Source organism: Peromyscus maniculatus, chromosome 5 (assembly GCF_049852395.1).
Source record: "Peromyscus maniculatus bairdii isolate BWxNUB_F1_BW_parent chromosome 5, HU_Pman_BW_mat_3.1, whole genome shotgun sequence".
NCBI classification, from domain to species: Eukaryota; Metazoa; Chordata; class Mammalia; order Rodentia; family Cricetidae; genus Peromyscus; species Peromyscus maniculatus.
The window spans coordinates 73,034,421-73,050,457 of NC_134856.1; the positions used below are offsets into that span (position 1 = coordinate 73,034,421).

Genomic DNA, 16,037 nt, shown 5'->3' on the forward strand with positions numbered 1-16,037 from the left:
TCCCCCCCCCCCCCCCCCCGTGTTTAGTGATGGAATTCCACTGTGAGAAAGATGGGCTCCTTCTTCCCCTTTGTCTACTTATCTAATAAATTTGTAAAAATAAGCATAAGCTCATGGATTCTCATTTTTCAGGTTACCGTGCTAGCCAGCGTGGGCTGCCGTAACAAAAGACCATAGCTTGGATGCCTCAGACAACAGATATTCTTTACAGCACAGGGGGCTGGAAAGCCCAACACTGCTGGTGGGCTTGGTTTCGGGTGCGATACCCTGCACAGGCCGCCTTCTGGTTCTGCTTATGCAGCCCTTTACCAGACCGTGAACGTAACACGAGGTATAAGAAGGTGCAGGGCAGGGGGAGCGAGTAAGCTTTCTAAATACCTCTTATTAGACACCAGCCCCGTCAGATCCAGCCCCCCCCCCCATGACCTCATTTAACCCTAATTGCCTCCTAAATGTTGGTATTCCGTCTCCAAATGTTAGAACATTAAGGATTGGGGATTCGACACACAACTCAGGGGCTGGAGACAGCAGACAAATATTAAGCCTGAAATAGCTATAACCTATTACCATTATTATTTAGAAGAAGCTATTTTTGAAAATTAGGAGCAAGGATTTCTGCTAAAGCAAACTTCCTGCCTGTCAATGCAAAGCCCATGGAGCACTGAGCATCAGTTTGCTGTGGGGTAGCATTTTAAAGCTGTCATTTTTGTTCTCCCCACCTCCCACAGCCCCCCCCCACTTCCATATCATTCGCCATTGGTGTTTATTTGTGTAGGGTGCCATGGCTCAAACCCAGGGCCTCGTTCATGCTATACAAACACTCACCCACAGAGCTCCAGCCTAGTCTTCACTCTTTATAAAAAGAGGAGAACTCATGTGTCCTGCCCTGCCTCCTGATTGCTGGTTTAGTTGGACCCAGGCTTGGCTGCAGTAGTGTGGACTGATGGACACTGAGCCACCCTGCCAATCTGCATCTCCTTGCTGAGTCTTAGGGGTCACTGAAGTTCCAGAAACGAAGACTTAGAACATAAGGTTTTTGTTGTTGCTTGGGGGGCTTTTTCTTTCTTCTCCGTGGCTCATTCTAGTGTTTTGTTGATAATCTTTTATCTGCTAATGTCTGAAAATTGAACAGTGGTGTCATTGACCTACAGGGAGCAAGCACAACAGTTTTAGAAGCTGCTGACTCAGTGGACTGTCACCCACAGGGGAAGCGGTTTCCTTGCCAAATCTCCGTCACGTAGAAGAGTCTTTCTGTCAGCCATGCTTTAACAGTTGTTTAGTGATTTTTACTAAGTAGCTACTTCGGTATGGTCCAGATAGTGCATTTAACATGCTGTTTATAACCTTGAAGTACATAATAAACACGGTCAGGACTCACGGTGTTCTGTGCCCTAGGGGTTAGAGGAAGCAGGCTTAACCACATAATGAATACTGTGATCAGTGGGGCAGAATAAGTCATCATCGAAATTAGAAGTTGGGAAGAGGAAATGGCAGTCAGTGTCTCTGACAATTTCACATCACACAGGGGGGCTGCTGGAGACCCGCTCCCGTGGGCATGCGCTGGCGGTCACATTGAGCCCGCTGACCACACGGAGAGCACCGTGTAGGTGGTCCATTCAGCTAAGGGGGCGATTGGAAAGCCATCCAGATACCTTTCTGTTCTCCGTCATCTGTATTACTGTAAGTAGCTGCACACCCTGGCTTGGTTTGCATCAGTGTATGCACCTCCTGTTGATTCAAATGGAAGAAAATTAGAGTGACCGAGTTCACCAGTCCACGGATTAGGATGGTGACACCTGCCCAAGCTTTGCTGGAGGGTTTGTCTCCCAGAAGAAGTGGTAATCCACTGGGAATTGAAGTTGTAGGTTTGTGTTATTTGAATCTTCCATTTATCTCCGGCTCTTATTTACATGTTGTTTACAGGTCCCTCTCAGCTGGGAGGATGGCTCAGTGAGTAAGAGGTTTGCTGTGCAAGCGGAAGACCTGACTTTGAATCCCCCAAGCCCATGTGAAGCGGGGTGCAGTCATGCCCAGCTGTAGCCCAGGGCTGCAGTGGCAAGGCGGGAAGCAGGGACAGGGAGGCCTCGAACTTGAGGAGCAGCCGGCTTGTGTCCAGGAGCTGCAGACAACCAAGAGACCCAGTCTCAAACAGGGCAGAAGGGGAGGACAGACATCTGAGGTTGTCCTCTGACCTCCACATGTGCACCATGACACATGTGCGTGTGCACATGCACACACATGTATACAGAAATGAAATAAAAACTTAAAATTCACTCAGGTTTTAGAATATGCAGAATTATGGCGTGTTTGGAAAAGGAGAGATTGTTTACAATGAGCGCGCTTGGTGGGTTGTTTTTCATAAAATCATTGCCCCACTTGAGCTATCTGCAGTTGGCAGAGAATACTCACGAGTCTAGACTGCTCTTTAAACATCCAGATTCGTGAAAAATGCACATAAGAACTAGTCATGAGTTGCTGGGCAGCGGTGGCACACACCTTCTTGATCTCAGCACTCTGGAGGCCCAGGCAGGTGGATCTCTGAGTTCAAGGCCAGCTTGGTCTACAGAGCAGGTTCCAGAACAGCTAGGCTACACAGAGAAACCCTGTCTCCAGAAAAAAAAAGAACAAAACACACAATAGAAAAGTAAAGAAAAGAAGCCCTACTAGTTATGAGTAAGTAAGGTACTGAGTTAAATGGGCTTGGGGCAGCTGTTGCCACTTTCATTTTCGAAGTTTTAATAGCTTGGAGATGGTGAATTTGTTTCTTCTATGATTATGATTAAAGGGGGCGTTTGTAATGCTTGGGAGTGAAGCTATGTTCTTACTCTGTGCTCCTTCCCCAGACTTGAGATAATAGGCTTCAAGGTGCTTATATATTAAAGTCGCATGCATCCTTCGGCTTTGTGTGTTTGCTGTCCGTAGACTGTATGGGAGTCAAAAGGAGAGTCGTTCATTGTTGTTTCGGGTTAGCAAGAGAAGCTACTATTGCCTTTATAGCTTTACAGTGTGTAGGGTGCCACTTGCTTGTGATTTCCTGGGCCTGTGGAAGGTGACCAAGGCTCACAAACTTACATAAAAATTATAAAGATTATTTTAACACCTGGTGTGGACATTTCTTCTTTAATTTAAAACATGATGCAGACATACAGAGGGAAACATCTTTCTTAAGAATTCTTCACCCAATGGAATGAGTGCTTGGTGAATATTTTTATTTCATTTATAAGTTTCATTTAATTGAGGTAAATATGCTTGTATTTAGTCAGACCAAACTTTTTGCCTGGTAAGTGGGAATTGATCCTGTGGCTTTCTGAAAGATTTACAAGAATATTAAAATTCACTTTTCTAGATGTAATGGTCAGGTCACGTTTTCAATTTCTAAGTAAGGAAATTAGTTAACACTGCCCCTCAACTCTTTCTTGTACTGTGTCCTCAGGGATGGACAGGCATGTAGGAAGACCAATATATGTAGTCTCCTCCCTTAAGACACTTGTAAAGCCATCTGCAGGCCCACTGCGCTCTCATCATGGAATGTTTTATTTCCTCTGCAGCCTTAGCCAGTGTTGATTCTGTTCTGTTCTCCTCAGACTACCTTTCCGTGAGGAGTCATTAGAGTGTTCTCAGCGAATGGCCGTCATTGAACACCGTGGGTCTTCCTCAGCTCACACAGGCAGAGCCCTTGTATGGTGGTTTGCTGGTAGCTATGAAAAGCTAACTTAAAAGGCATCGTAACAAATTTGCACACCACCACCACCACCACCACCACCACCACCACCACCACCACCACCACCACCACCACCGCCGCAAGTGGCTTCCTTTTCATACTAGCTTTTGGCTTAACATGTGCACGAAATTTCAAGTGATTTCTTAGATTTCCATCCTTGATGAGCAGGAGACAGTGCTGTGTCTTTAGGTTATCTGGAGGACATGCAGAGGAGACAGATGCTGCTAACAAGACCTTAGGGAAAGCGGACGGTGCATTGTCTTCTGCGTAAACCCTGAAAAACCTTTCAGGACAAGTGTAGCTTGTTCTAGGAGCATGCTTGCAATGCCAGGGCAGAGGAAGGTTACATTAAAAGCCCACAGTTTGCTTATTATCTTAACAAAAGAGCTTAGCCCTGAATGCCTCAGAAAAGGTCCACAAAGGTGGTTGATCTGTCATGACAGGAGAAAGTTTTAGATATTTCGTAATAGCTAAGAGTACAGTTTCTTGTTCAAACTTTTAGAGATTTCCAAGTTTAAAATCCAGGGCACAGCCTGGACTTCATCTGGGTAGATTGCGCCCTAAATTCACGTTCATAGCAGATGGAGAATGAGGCATTACTGTCAGCTGATATTAGGAACTAAGATTCTCTGTCATCTGATTCTCTGGGGAATTGGCCCATCTATTTTTGTAGTGATGGAATCTGTAGAATGATGTGTTTAGAAGAGGGGAGAGAAATATTTATGCTACACATGTGCAGGCAAGTACTCTCTTTCCTAAAGTAATTAATACAAACAGTAGCATTTTTGTTCTTTTGACAGTTTGCAAATGGGAGTATTTGTGACTGGAAGATATGTTAATTGCTGTGGCATGCTTTTTAAAAATTAATGAATCATTAAACTAAGACAGTTGGGTTTTATTCATGTTTAAAAAAAGTTTGTTGCTTGTTATTTGTAAAGCACTTCAGCATATTATTATTGAATATACAAGCATCTGAGAAAAAGTTCAGAAGTACCCAGTTTTAGACTGGGGTGTAGCTCAGTGGTAGAGCATTTGCTGAGCATGCATAGAGTCTTGGGTTTGATCCCCATACCACATAACCACACCCACACAAACAAATTTTGTTCTCAACCTCACATCTACACTTTGCATCAAAATATAAAATAGGGGCTTGCAATGTAGTTCAGCTGCTAGAGTCCTTGCCTAGCGTGCATGAAGCTTAGGTCTAGCCCCCAGCACCACATAAAACCATGCATGGTGATGTGTCCCAGTTCACTTTCTACTGCTATGATAAAACACCATGGCCAAAAGCAACTTAGGAGGTGGAGAGGGTTTATGGAGCTTACACTTCCATATCCTAGTCCACCATTAAGAGAAGTCAAGGCAGGGACTCAAGCAGGAAACCAGAGGCAGAAATGAAAGCAAAGGCCGTGGAGGAAGGACTTTCTGGAAGACATTTACTGGCTTGCTCAGCTACCTTTCTTGTATAACCACTCACTCAGAGGTGGCACCACCCACAGTGGACTGGGTCCTCCTACATCAATCATTAATCCAAAAAAAAAATGCCCCACAGACTTGCCTAGAGGCCAGTCCAATGGAGGCATATTCTCAAGTGAGGTGCCCTCTTCCTAGACAACTGTAGCTTATGTCAAGTTGACAAAATTAACAAAACCAAACCAAACTAACAAGCACAGTGGTGCAAGTCTCTAATCCCAGGTCTTAAAAGGTAGCTGCAGGAGAAGCAGAGGTTCACAGCCATCTTTGGCTGCCTGGGAAGCTCAAGAGAGCCTATGAAGAATACGAGACCCTGTTTCAAATAAATTAATTAAATTTTTATCTATAATAAGTTATTTTCTGTAGTCCACTATGACTTGTGTAGGTGTGGTAAAACCTAAGCTGAAAGATTTTTAGAATATCTCCTAAGAGTGGAATATCCTCAATGTTCAGCAATGCTTTCCTTCACAAAGGAAAGCTGTGTGAAGCTCGTCCTCTGCATGCTTGCGTTAGCCACAGCATTGTCTCGCTCAAGCACAGAAGCCGGGGAATGTGGTTTGCTAAACAGTTACTTCTTTTTCAGATAAAATTTGAGTTGCTTCTCAGTTTGCTTGCTTGCATTTTCCTTGGTGCATTTACACATGACTGAAATAATTTTAGGGTAAAGAATGTGACCAACCAGAAAAACATGACGAGCTCAGCATATCAAATAGGAACGTTCATAGCTTAACTAATGTTTTTCCATAGAGTATGTTCTAGAAATTGAAGAAACTATCATAGACTATAATGTGATTTATATACTAAACTTACCTATATAATTGGATATCTTTTTAAAATTCTCTCTCTCTCTCTCTCTCTCTCTCTCTCTCTCTCTCTCTCTCTCTCTCTCGTGTGTGTGTGTGTGTGTGTGTGTGTGTGTGTGTGTGTGTGTTGCTAGAGATGGACACCCAGGACATCATACATGCTGAGTGTGTGCTACCACTGAGCTTTACCCCTTGATATAAATTTGTATCTCAGCCCTTAGGTTTTTGAGACTCCTTGAATCGCCGCTCACACAAGCCCACAGAAGGAGAGTGTACTAGACATTTGCTTCACTTTAAAATGTCGCAGGAATGGCTGGGCCACAGTGGTGACGCCTCTGTCTATGTGGCCCCAACTTCAGGACTCGAAGTCTTGGTGGAAAGGATGTAGGCAGCCTTCTCAGACTGTGGAGTTGGGTACAGGGCTGGTCAGAAGGAATCTGATTTTACCTTTTCTTCTCACTGCATGAGAAGCACTGTTTTCCTTCTGTGCAGTTTCTCAGCCATTACTGCTTGGTGAGAACCAACCTACTTCATGTTAAAGGAAAGAAACAGCCTTGGGGGGAAAGGTTTTGACACTATTTTAAAAGGTGACGTTGCCCTGAGCACAAGCCACTGTGAAAGGATGGACTCTCTGTCTCCAGTGTGCTGACTCCATGCCCAGAGAAAGGCTGTATTATCAAGATCTGGGGGCCGTTTATTCTCTGAAGCCCATCGCCAGATTCTCTGTTTTCTGCCCAGGGGTAGATGGGTAAAGAGATGTGAAAATTCTTAGAACAATGGATTTTAAGGTTTTTTAATCCATGAAGCTCTGTGTGTGATCCGAGCATACTAAAATGTAGGCTGAGTTGTATTTTTATATAAATGCTAATATATAATCCATAGCCTACTTGCAAACTTGAGAAGTCCAATTAAATATTTAAATAATTTGAACACTACAAAGAACCTGTAGCTTTTGTTAAAGATTTTGTTCTTCCTTCTTTTTAATGCAAGTGCTAATTGTTATCTAGTGCAAGAACTGTAAAATTGTGACCTAATCATGACTTTCTGGAGGCTCAGCTCTGAGTTCTGTGCACTTTGCTTCTTAGCTTTAATCGCTTCGTTATTGAAAATTACACCTCACAAAAATACATAAACCCAGATAATGATGGAACGTTATTCCTGCCTGTATTTGGCAAATTGTTACCTTCTCTCTTATCATCCCAGGCCAGCTGTACCGAGGCTTTATTTTGTTGTCTTTCAAATGGTAGAATTTTATTTTCCTGAAGACTTCAGAGTTGGCCAGGAGGTTTGTGTGTCTTTAAAAGTCCAACTGATGTGTTCTAAGCCAGTTAATAAATGGATCCGCGCTCTCTGACCACATTTCTCGTGGACTAAATAGAACGTTCTGTAGGGAGTTTTTGAATGTAAGAGTTTTCATTGGTGGCCCAAGTGCAATTATTTGTTTGTTGTTTGGGCAGGCTGGCAAATGTGGAAACTTAATAATACCTGCTTTTCATATAACTCTTTTCAAAACTTTGGTTTCTCTTGAAAAGGTGTTTTTTCCGACGTAACTGTGGAGTCTCGCCTTTCCCCAGAGAGGAAGTGTAAGGTGTGTTTATGGGGTTTTTGCTTGTAGGTAGCATTCTGCTGAGCAGCGCCTTTGAGGATGGGCAAGTTTCCCCAGTGTCTACAGGAAGCGCATGACTCATCCTCTAAATTCTACAGGCTTGAGGGCCTGTGCTGCGCTCTCCTGAACCACACACAGTCCTTCTTCAAACGTAGCCATCAGCAGTGCCAGGCCAGGGAATCGCTAGAGTCAGCTTTACTTTGGTCCAGCTAGGAGGCAAGCTTCTCCCATCTGTATAATTTATTCTATTTTTAAAATCTTGAAATATTGACCCTGCCCTGAGGGCATCTGCCAACAGTAGGTATTAGCGGATAGAGGGATCCATGCCAATTTGGTCTCTGCAGCACGAATCCTAATTGGTCTTAATAATAAAAACCTGAAAAAATCAGAAGAGCAGAGCAGCCAGCCGCTAGAGTTCTTACCTCTACCAAATCCTCAGCCTGAAAGAGACCAAATTCCTGTCTCCTCCTGCCTTATATTCCTCTCTCCACCCAGCCGGATCGCTTCCTGTCTCAACCTCCCTAGTGCTGGGATTAAAGGTGTGTACCTCCCAAGTACTGGGATCAAAGGCATGAGATCCCAAGTGCTGGGATTAAAGGTGTGTGCCACCACTGCCTGGCCTCTATGGCTAACTAGTGACTTAGCTCCAGACAAGCTTTGTTAGATCACAAAATATCACCCTAGGTCTCACACTGATTTTTGTGCACCTTTAGCTGATCCTACCTGAGTAGGAGGACAGAGCATTTCTCTAGTGTTGTACAGGGATTGTAGTGTTTGTTGGTGTGTTGTTTGTTTGTTTGGACTTTTGCTATTAATGGCACCTTGTGTGAAGTATATGTACATTGATCAAGAAATGTAGTAAAGTTTGGCAAAGCACTAAACTTGGAAGCTTAGTGCCGCATGAAGTACATCATTTAAAGTCCTGTAGTCACCGTCTTTAGTCCCTCAATGTCCGTGCCTTCCACTAAGCCTCGAGATACAGTGGGCATTTAGAGGAGGGTTATCATTAGCAAATGTAGTTGAAAACCCAAGTCTTTCTAGTCATTCCAGTTGTTCTGAACAACACTCCTTTTAGCACTTGGACTGACGGATGGGTGGGGCCCGTCTCCACATGTCCACGCTTACTCAGATTTTAGTCGTAGCTTGGGTCTGAGGTTTCTTTGCAGTCATCCTTTCAAACCCTTGCTTGCTTTGTGGGTGTTTGTTTTACTCAGCTAGATGAGTACAGGTGTGAATCCGAGGACCTGGGCACTCAGAGACTCCGATGCAATGCATTTGATGAAAACAGTGCACAGAACACAGGCTAAGGCTTGCTGCCTTACGCTACATACACTCATCAAAAAAAAGTCAGCCTTCTGATAGCTTGTTCATAGTAGGTCATCTTCCAGACTGAGGCTCTGCAGGCCAGTGGGTGAGTTCTGGGTGCTTGAAAGGTAATGCCTATTGGTGGGTGGCAAGCAAGGCAATCTTTGTAAAATTGCCGATGGTGGAGGTTGCCCCCCCCCCCACGCACACACCTCTGGGACTTTTTTTTTCCCAAGTGGGGAGTGCTCCAGTGTCCCCACGGGAGTGGCCTGGACCACAGGTGTGCCTGCAGCAAGGCCGAGGGTGGAGGAATTGGGGTACAGGTTCTGTTTACTCCTGGGCCACGTTGGTGCCTGGCTCCTAAACCCAGCGCCTCCTGGGAACTGGTCTCAATAAATCAGCCCTTGTCTCTGCTTCTGGGATCCCAGCTATGGAGACTTGGTAACAGCCCAGCCGTCCACGTCCTTGTGTGTTTAAATGGCAGTTGCCTGTCTTTGATCAGCTAAGGAGCCTTAGCTGACTTTCTGCCTTTTAAAGATTCTCTGCAGATTTCTCTTCTGCTGTCTCTTGTGCCATATCTTTGTCACAGGTCTGGGTTCGTTGTTGTTTTCTGTTTTGTTTTGTGTTTCATCCCTCGCTTCCTCTTCTGTCATTCCAGTGGAGTTTCTGGAAGGGAAAAGAAAAATGCAATCAATTCGACTCCACGCAGTCCAGGAAAGCACCATTGCCAGCATAATGGCAGCCTTCCTCACATTGTTCTGTAGAGCAGATCTGGGGTGGTGAAGCTGGCTGCCCTTCTGCTCTGTGCTTGGAAAGGAAAACAGAAGTCTAGCCTAAGAGACCAGGAATCCAGCACTTCCTCTCTGGAATAATCTTAACACAGGTTCAATAGGGAAATCTCTTAAAAATCCCTCTCTGAAAAAAAAAAAAATCAAAATAAAACAAAACGCCAAACTGTGCAAACCGAATCCTTCCCTATCACCCGCAGGTTTTACTAATGATGTATGTGTGATTGGCATGCTAAAATGCATGGCAGTCTTGCATTGCTCACCTTTTCAGCAAATATATTTGGCTCTCTAAGATGCTAACGGGACCAGTGTGTGACAGGCCACTTCATCTTCTGCATGGCCAGTGGCACCCCATTCCCAGAGGACTGTGAGAGTTAGGAACCCCTGTCAGAATGCCTGTCTGCACCCCATTGTCCAATCCCACCTTCACAGGGCACATGGTTTGAGAGCATCCTCATTACAAGATGAATTTACAGGAAACAGTACATTATGTGAGTATATTAGATACTGATTAAAAAGAAACATATGTTCCTTTGAAACTTTCCAGATTCATTTCTTAAGAGTCTGGATAATTGCTGGCATTCATGTCACCCAGAGGAACGGAGTTTCTGTACATTGACACCCACCAAGTGTTCCACTGTTGTGTTTGGACATCTTCAGTTGCAAGCAGCAGAAACCTCCCTTTCACTCACTCAGGGGATTATTAGTCTGTTAACCCCTTTTCTGGTCACCGTGGCTATGATGTTGGTTCAGGTCTTCAGAAACTTTGCTTTGTCTCTGCAATAGGACTGGGGACAGAAATGGCCATACCCTTCCAAGTCCCAACCTAGTGTCCTCCATCCCACATCCCAGAGGGGTCCCACAGTCTCCCAACACAGTGTCACCAGCTGGGAACCGGGAGTTCAGACACCTGAGCCTGCAGAACACACTGCAGATTTCACTTCTCTATCCAAAGCAGTGGTTCTCACCCTTCCTCATGCTGCGACCCTTTGATACTACTGGTCCGCATGTTGTGGTGACCCCCAGCCATAAAATTATTTCATCATAACTATAATTTTGTGACTGCTATGAATTGTAATGTAAATATCTGACATGCAGGATATCTGATAGGTGATCCCCAAAGAGGTCGAGACCCACAGTTTGAGAACTGCAGATCGAGTAGAATGGTGGAGGATTTAAATGATTTTGAATCATTTCTACATGGTTCTTGTTCTTTTCGGGGGTTCCACCCAGTGCCCTTTGAGAGGCAGCTTGTTGAACAAGGCTGAAGAGGTGGTATGCCATCTGCAGGTGTGTGGTCTTGGCTTCCTCACATGACTCCTACTGGACCAACCTGGAGCTCAAAGAGATAAAGCAATTAGGGGGAAGAATCTGTGGGAAAAAAATCATTTTTCTGATTCATTTATATTTTGGGGACTGCTTTAGTAAGGTGAGGTACTAGAGTCCTGGGGTGCCTGAAAGGCTGAGCAGTAATCCGGTCAGAAGACAAGGGGTTAATGGGAACTGTGCCCAAGGGGTGCATCCCTGCAGCCACTCACATCAGAGACAGGAGGCCAGGCACATGCCATATCCTAAAAGAAGCCAGAAATCCAGATTTGTGTGTAAAATTTCTGAAGTCTGATAAAGATAGGTAATAAATTCAAGCACTTTCTAAATCACCGAGCCAAAAAGCACATCATTTGACATCTCTTCTCCAACTCATTTTTAAAAGCATCATGTGAGATCAAGGCATCTGCGCTGAATGAAGGGGTAGGACCGGTTCCCAGATCTCAGTCCTGGGTCTCCAGGCTCCAGGCTGGGAGCCTTCTGAATGGTCCACTTTGTGACACTTGTTCTCACTGGCAACGTCGTCCTTAGTTTTTTTTTCCATATGCCTCTGCAATAACTTATAGATTTCTGGCCTTCATACAGCAGTTTCATGTTGGATTCTGTGTTTTATGGGTGGTAAATTTTAACACGAAATCATTCTTTGGGTGAAGTTGGTAGTGGGCCAGCCAGTGAGCCTGTCCATCAGAACTCTCTTTGGGATGGTCCTGGGGAGAAGACTCAGTTGATAAAGTGCTTGCCTCACGAACATGAAGACATGAATCCATTTCCCAGAACTCACATTAAAAAAAAAAAAATGAGTGCACATTTCTAATCCCTGACCTGGGGGCAGTGGGGGACAGGCAGGACCCTGGGGCTTACCCCGTCAGCCTAGCCTACCCGACAAGGTCCAGGTCATTGGGAGACCCTTTCCCAAAAAACAAAGGCTCCTAGGGACTGACATGTAAGGTACACACACACACACACACACACACACACGCACGCACGCACGCACGCACGCACGCACACACACACGCATGCACTCACGCACGCAGGGGGGCAGGTAAGGAGAAGACTGTTGATAGTTGAGCTCTTGGGCATTATGTTGCTAGATGGTAGAATTCGTGTTTGCCATATAAATTCAGGTTAGATTCTAAGCCAGAGTTTAAATACTGCTGCTGACATTTATTTTCATTTTAATCAAGTAGCCACTGTTTAGAAGATTGACTTCATCGTTCTTATTCAAGAGAAAATTCCCCCTCAAGTGATTAATTTAGTTTCGGAGTTTGCAGGCGAAGGGGATAAACTCTTTGTGTCTTTGCTTATATTGCAGCTCTGCTATCAGAACAATTTCATTTGCCCTGTCAAAATGAAACATTATGTGCTAGATATTGGAAGGTAGCTCACACTTGGATTCTGTCATCTGTCTGATCTACAAACACAGAAATGTTAGCTTTTCCAGAATGCCTTCAGAAAATGAATATTGATGGAGCAGCTGTAGAAAATTGACCTCTCGCCCTATGACAAATAAAAATACAGTTCGCAAACATCTTCAGCGGCCTGTTTTTCCTACCTCCGTAATTGACTCTAATTTGCTCTGCCTGCCCCATGGAAACCTCAGAACTTTCAAATTGCCATTTAATTTGCAATGTCAGCTCTAATGAGAGCCACTCCAGCCCAAGTGTGGGCCACAGGCTTGTGTCAGGGACCTCAGAGTTGGAAAGTGCTTCATTGTTTCAACCCATATCCGTGACATGATTGTAAAACGTATTTACAAATGATAATGCAAATTATTGAAGGCCTGTTTTTCCCTTGCATGGAGCTTACCAATTACAAATGGGTATTAAATTGATACTAAAAATCTGATTTTAAAAATTTAGGTAATTCTCCCCAAACTTAAGTTAGTAAGAAAAATCTTGTTCTTTTTTTCTCTTCCTTTTCCTTTTGCTTTATTCTGCTATTGCTCTACCCTATTGTCTCTTGTTTTTTGTTGTTGAGACAAGATCCGTCTGTGTTGCCTATGTTCGTTTCAAACTGCTGGGTTCTGGCCATTGAAAATCACTGTAACCTTCTCTGGTCTCTTCTCACCAAGCCCTCTGCTCTGACACCCAGTGAAGTGTGTAGGTGGCTCAGAAGAGCTGGGGGTGGGGAATCTTGATGGTGTTTCTAATTCACACGGGGGAAAATACTTTCTTAGAAATGCAGCCGGGGTCTTTTTTGTGTCTTTTGGAGAGAATCAGTGAAAGTTCCCATTTGTGTGTGTGGGCCCCTCTGGTATGGGAATGAGAAGAAGAAGCCAGAACTTCCAATTCCTGCCATACCATGTAAATACTGTTTTCATTCATTCCCTTCGTGGAATGAACCTCATGGCAGAAAAAAAATGCTTCAAGTAAAGGACCTGGCAGGAAAATCTCGGTGAGCTGTATCAAATGGCTGCATAGGGGTTTCTTAGGATGCATCTGGTAAGGGGAAAGTGTTTATTTTCAAACAGTGCTAATAGAAGGGGGCATTTTTTTAAATAGTAACAAGGAACTCATCGCATTGTTTATTGTGAAGTGAGAATCGTTTTGTGAAAGCCAGAAGCAATCGAAAACCCAGTGTAGGAAATCTGGTATGGCACACTTGTGATTAGATTTCCCTAAGAAATCAATTAGTGGTAACCCAGCATTCTAAATAACCATGTTGAGTTATGCCTGCTAGTTCTTTCTCCTGCTGGCTCTGTGTTGATCTTGTTCTGCCCTGGTGGTCCACCCCAGCTCTCTGCTTTCTATGATTGAACTGTGTTTTAAAGTGGGCCCTCAGTTTGCTTGTCTTGAGATTGGGAGGTTGAATAGATGGACATCTCTGGGTCCTTCCCATTCTCCTGTTGGCACCCCACATCCTGCCCCAATCATAGGTAGACTTGGCTGTCCCCAGACAACTCCCCCAGGAAGCTCTGACCGTAGCCCACAGCTGCTCACATTGGATTCCTACCTTAATTTAGTAGGTCATGATTTCTAGAGAAATGTCTTTACTAAAAACATCAGATTAAATGTTTCAGTGTCTCCCCTACATGTGAGGGATTTTGAAGTATTGATCCTTTTTTCTTGGTTGAATTAAAACCATTTACTAGGCAGGAGAGGTGGTGCACCCCTTTAATCCCAGAGGCAAGTAGATCTCTGTGAGTTCAAGGACAGCCTGATCTATGTAGTGAGTTCTAGGCCATCAGGGGCTACATAGTGAGACCCTGTCTAAAAACAAACAAAGCAGAAACATAAATAAAACCCCAAAACATTTGCCAATTATCTATCATCTATTAGTCTGCAAACATGGTGTTTTGGGTGAATGTATCCAAATTAATTATCATAATAATGCTTTGCTATTTATGAATATATCCTTTGCTTGACTTAAAAAGTATTAAAGTGTATTTTTTTCTTAATGCCTCCATATAAAACAGCTTTGCTATGGGATGTCCTGTATGTTGTGAATAAATAAAACACTGATTGGCCAGTAGCCAGGCAGGAAGTATAGGATAGGAGGTACAAACAGAGAGGAGAGGCTGGGAGGTGGAAGTCTGGAGGAGACACCAGCCCGCCGTCCGGGGAGCATCATGTAAAGGCAGCAGGTAAAGCCACGGAACATGTGGCGACATATAGATTAACAGACATGGGCTGAGTATAAGAATAAGAGCTAGTCAATGGTAGGCCTGAGCTAATGGCTGAGCAGTTTAATTAATATAAGTTTCTGAGTGATTATTTTATAAGTGGTTGCAGGGTCCGTGGTGCTGGGCAGGACTGGAGAAAACTCCAGCTCCCCAGGGACATAAAGGGACGCCTTTATGTGCCTTAATTTTAGAACCATTACCAATTGAATTGAGACTTTCTTGTCTGTTTCTTGTCCAGAATCTGTTTACTGGTCCCATTTTTTACAGCTTAATTGCTTGCTTGAAGTGTGGATTCACAGACAGGAATCGGGTTGCTTCAGTCCTCTCAGAAGGGTTGCTTCAGTGACTCACAGAAAATAACAAGCCCGTGTGTTACGTGTTGACGCTAACTTACACATAATAGAAATTGGAACATTTTGCTGACAAGAGAAGTCAAGACACCTTTTCTAAGTAGAACTGTCTGTTAGGAAAAGTCCACGAAATGCCACTGTGCTTCCTGTTAACCATGGTTGGTCCATGCAGAAAAACTCTGATAATTGTCTGTAATATATAATTGCTGTGGAAATAAATGTTGCATCCTTCAATGATAACTGTTTATGATTCATTCAGATTTGAATGCAGACTGAGTGACAAGCAGGGGGATGATAACTACTTGTTGAGTGACAGATCCCAATTTAGATTGTGTGGTTAAAACCACAGCTGATCTAATTATAGACTACAGTGCATATTCAACTAAACGTGCATTTTCTATTGATTTATTATTTTTTTTAAAAAAAGAATTCTTTAGAAGTTTTTAACATAACAGAGGCATAAATTTTAGATAAGCCTTTAATGGCTCCTTACCGTGAACTCTCAACCTCTAGGCTGGCAGGAATCAAAAAAAGATCCTGAGTTTGGGAAATCTAGCCAGACTGCTGGAGTCGTGACTACATGGGCTGGATTCCAGGTACAGCCTGCCCAGTTAATAGCTAAGCAGCTAATCTCACTAAACCTGGATTTCCTTATCTGGGAAGTGGGAATAATGATAGTACCTACACTCCTGAGTTATACATATCAGATAAGACGCTGTGTCCAGAGATGTCACTGTGGTGTTTGGCGGCTGTCTGGTATTAGCTGTGACATTGATGCCAAGTATTAAAGTGAGTTCAAAGCTGAGCTGAGACAAGCCATCTCCCTGGTCCCTTCTCCATCATTGTGCTGTGCCAACTCCCCTCTGTCCCTCCCCCCCCCCCCCTTAACTCTTGAACTATGATCATACGGTCAGGTCATTCGGGCTCTTGGTACTAATCAACATCTGTACCAGCCCTCCCCACCCTGCCGGAGCCGCCTTCTATTGATGTCGACAACAGAGCTCCTTTCTTTCCTGTCAGATGGGAGGTCTGGCTGCTGTCAG

General features: G+C 44.0%; 1 protein-coding gene across 5 annotated transcripts in view; it reads left to right on the forward strand.

The window, feature by feature from the left end:
- Nucleotides 1-16,037, forward strand: part of Pip4k2a (phosphatidylinositol-5-phosphate 4-kinase type 2 alpha) — a 178,080-nt gene that overhangs the window by 85,967 nt on the left and 76,076 nt on the right. The window contains exon 1 of one of the 5 annotated variants that reach the window (XM_076572617.1): nt 1,657-1,680. The exons of the other annotated variants lie outside the window; for them this stretch is intronic. The gene's annotated coding sequence lies outside the window, so the exon portion shown is untranslated. Of the gene's footprint in view, nt 1-1,656; nt 1,681-16,037 lie in introns of those variants that run through there. 5 annotated transcript variants of the gene reach the window in all.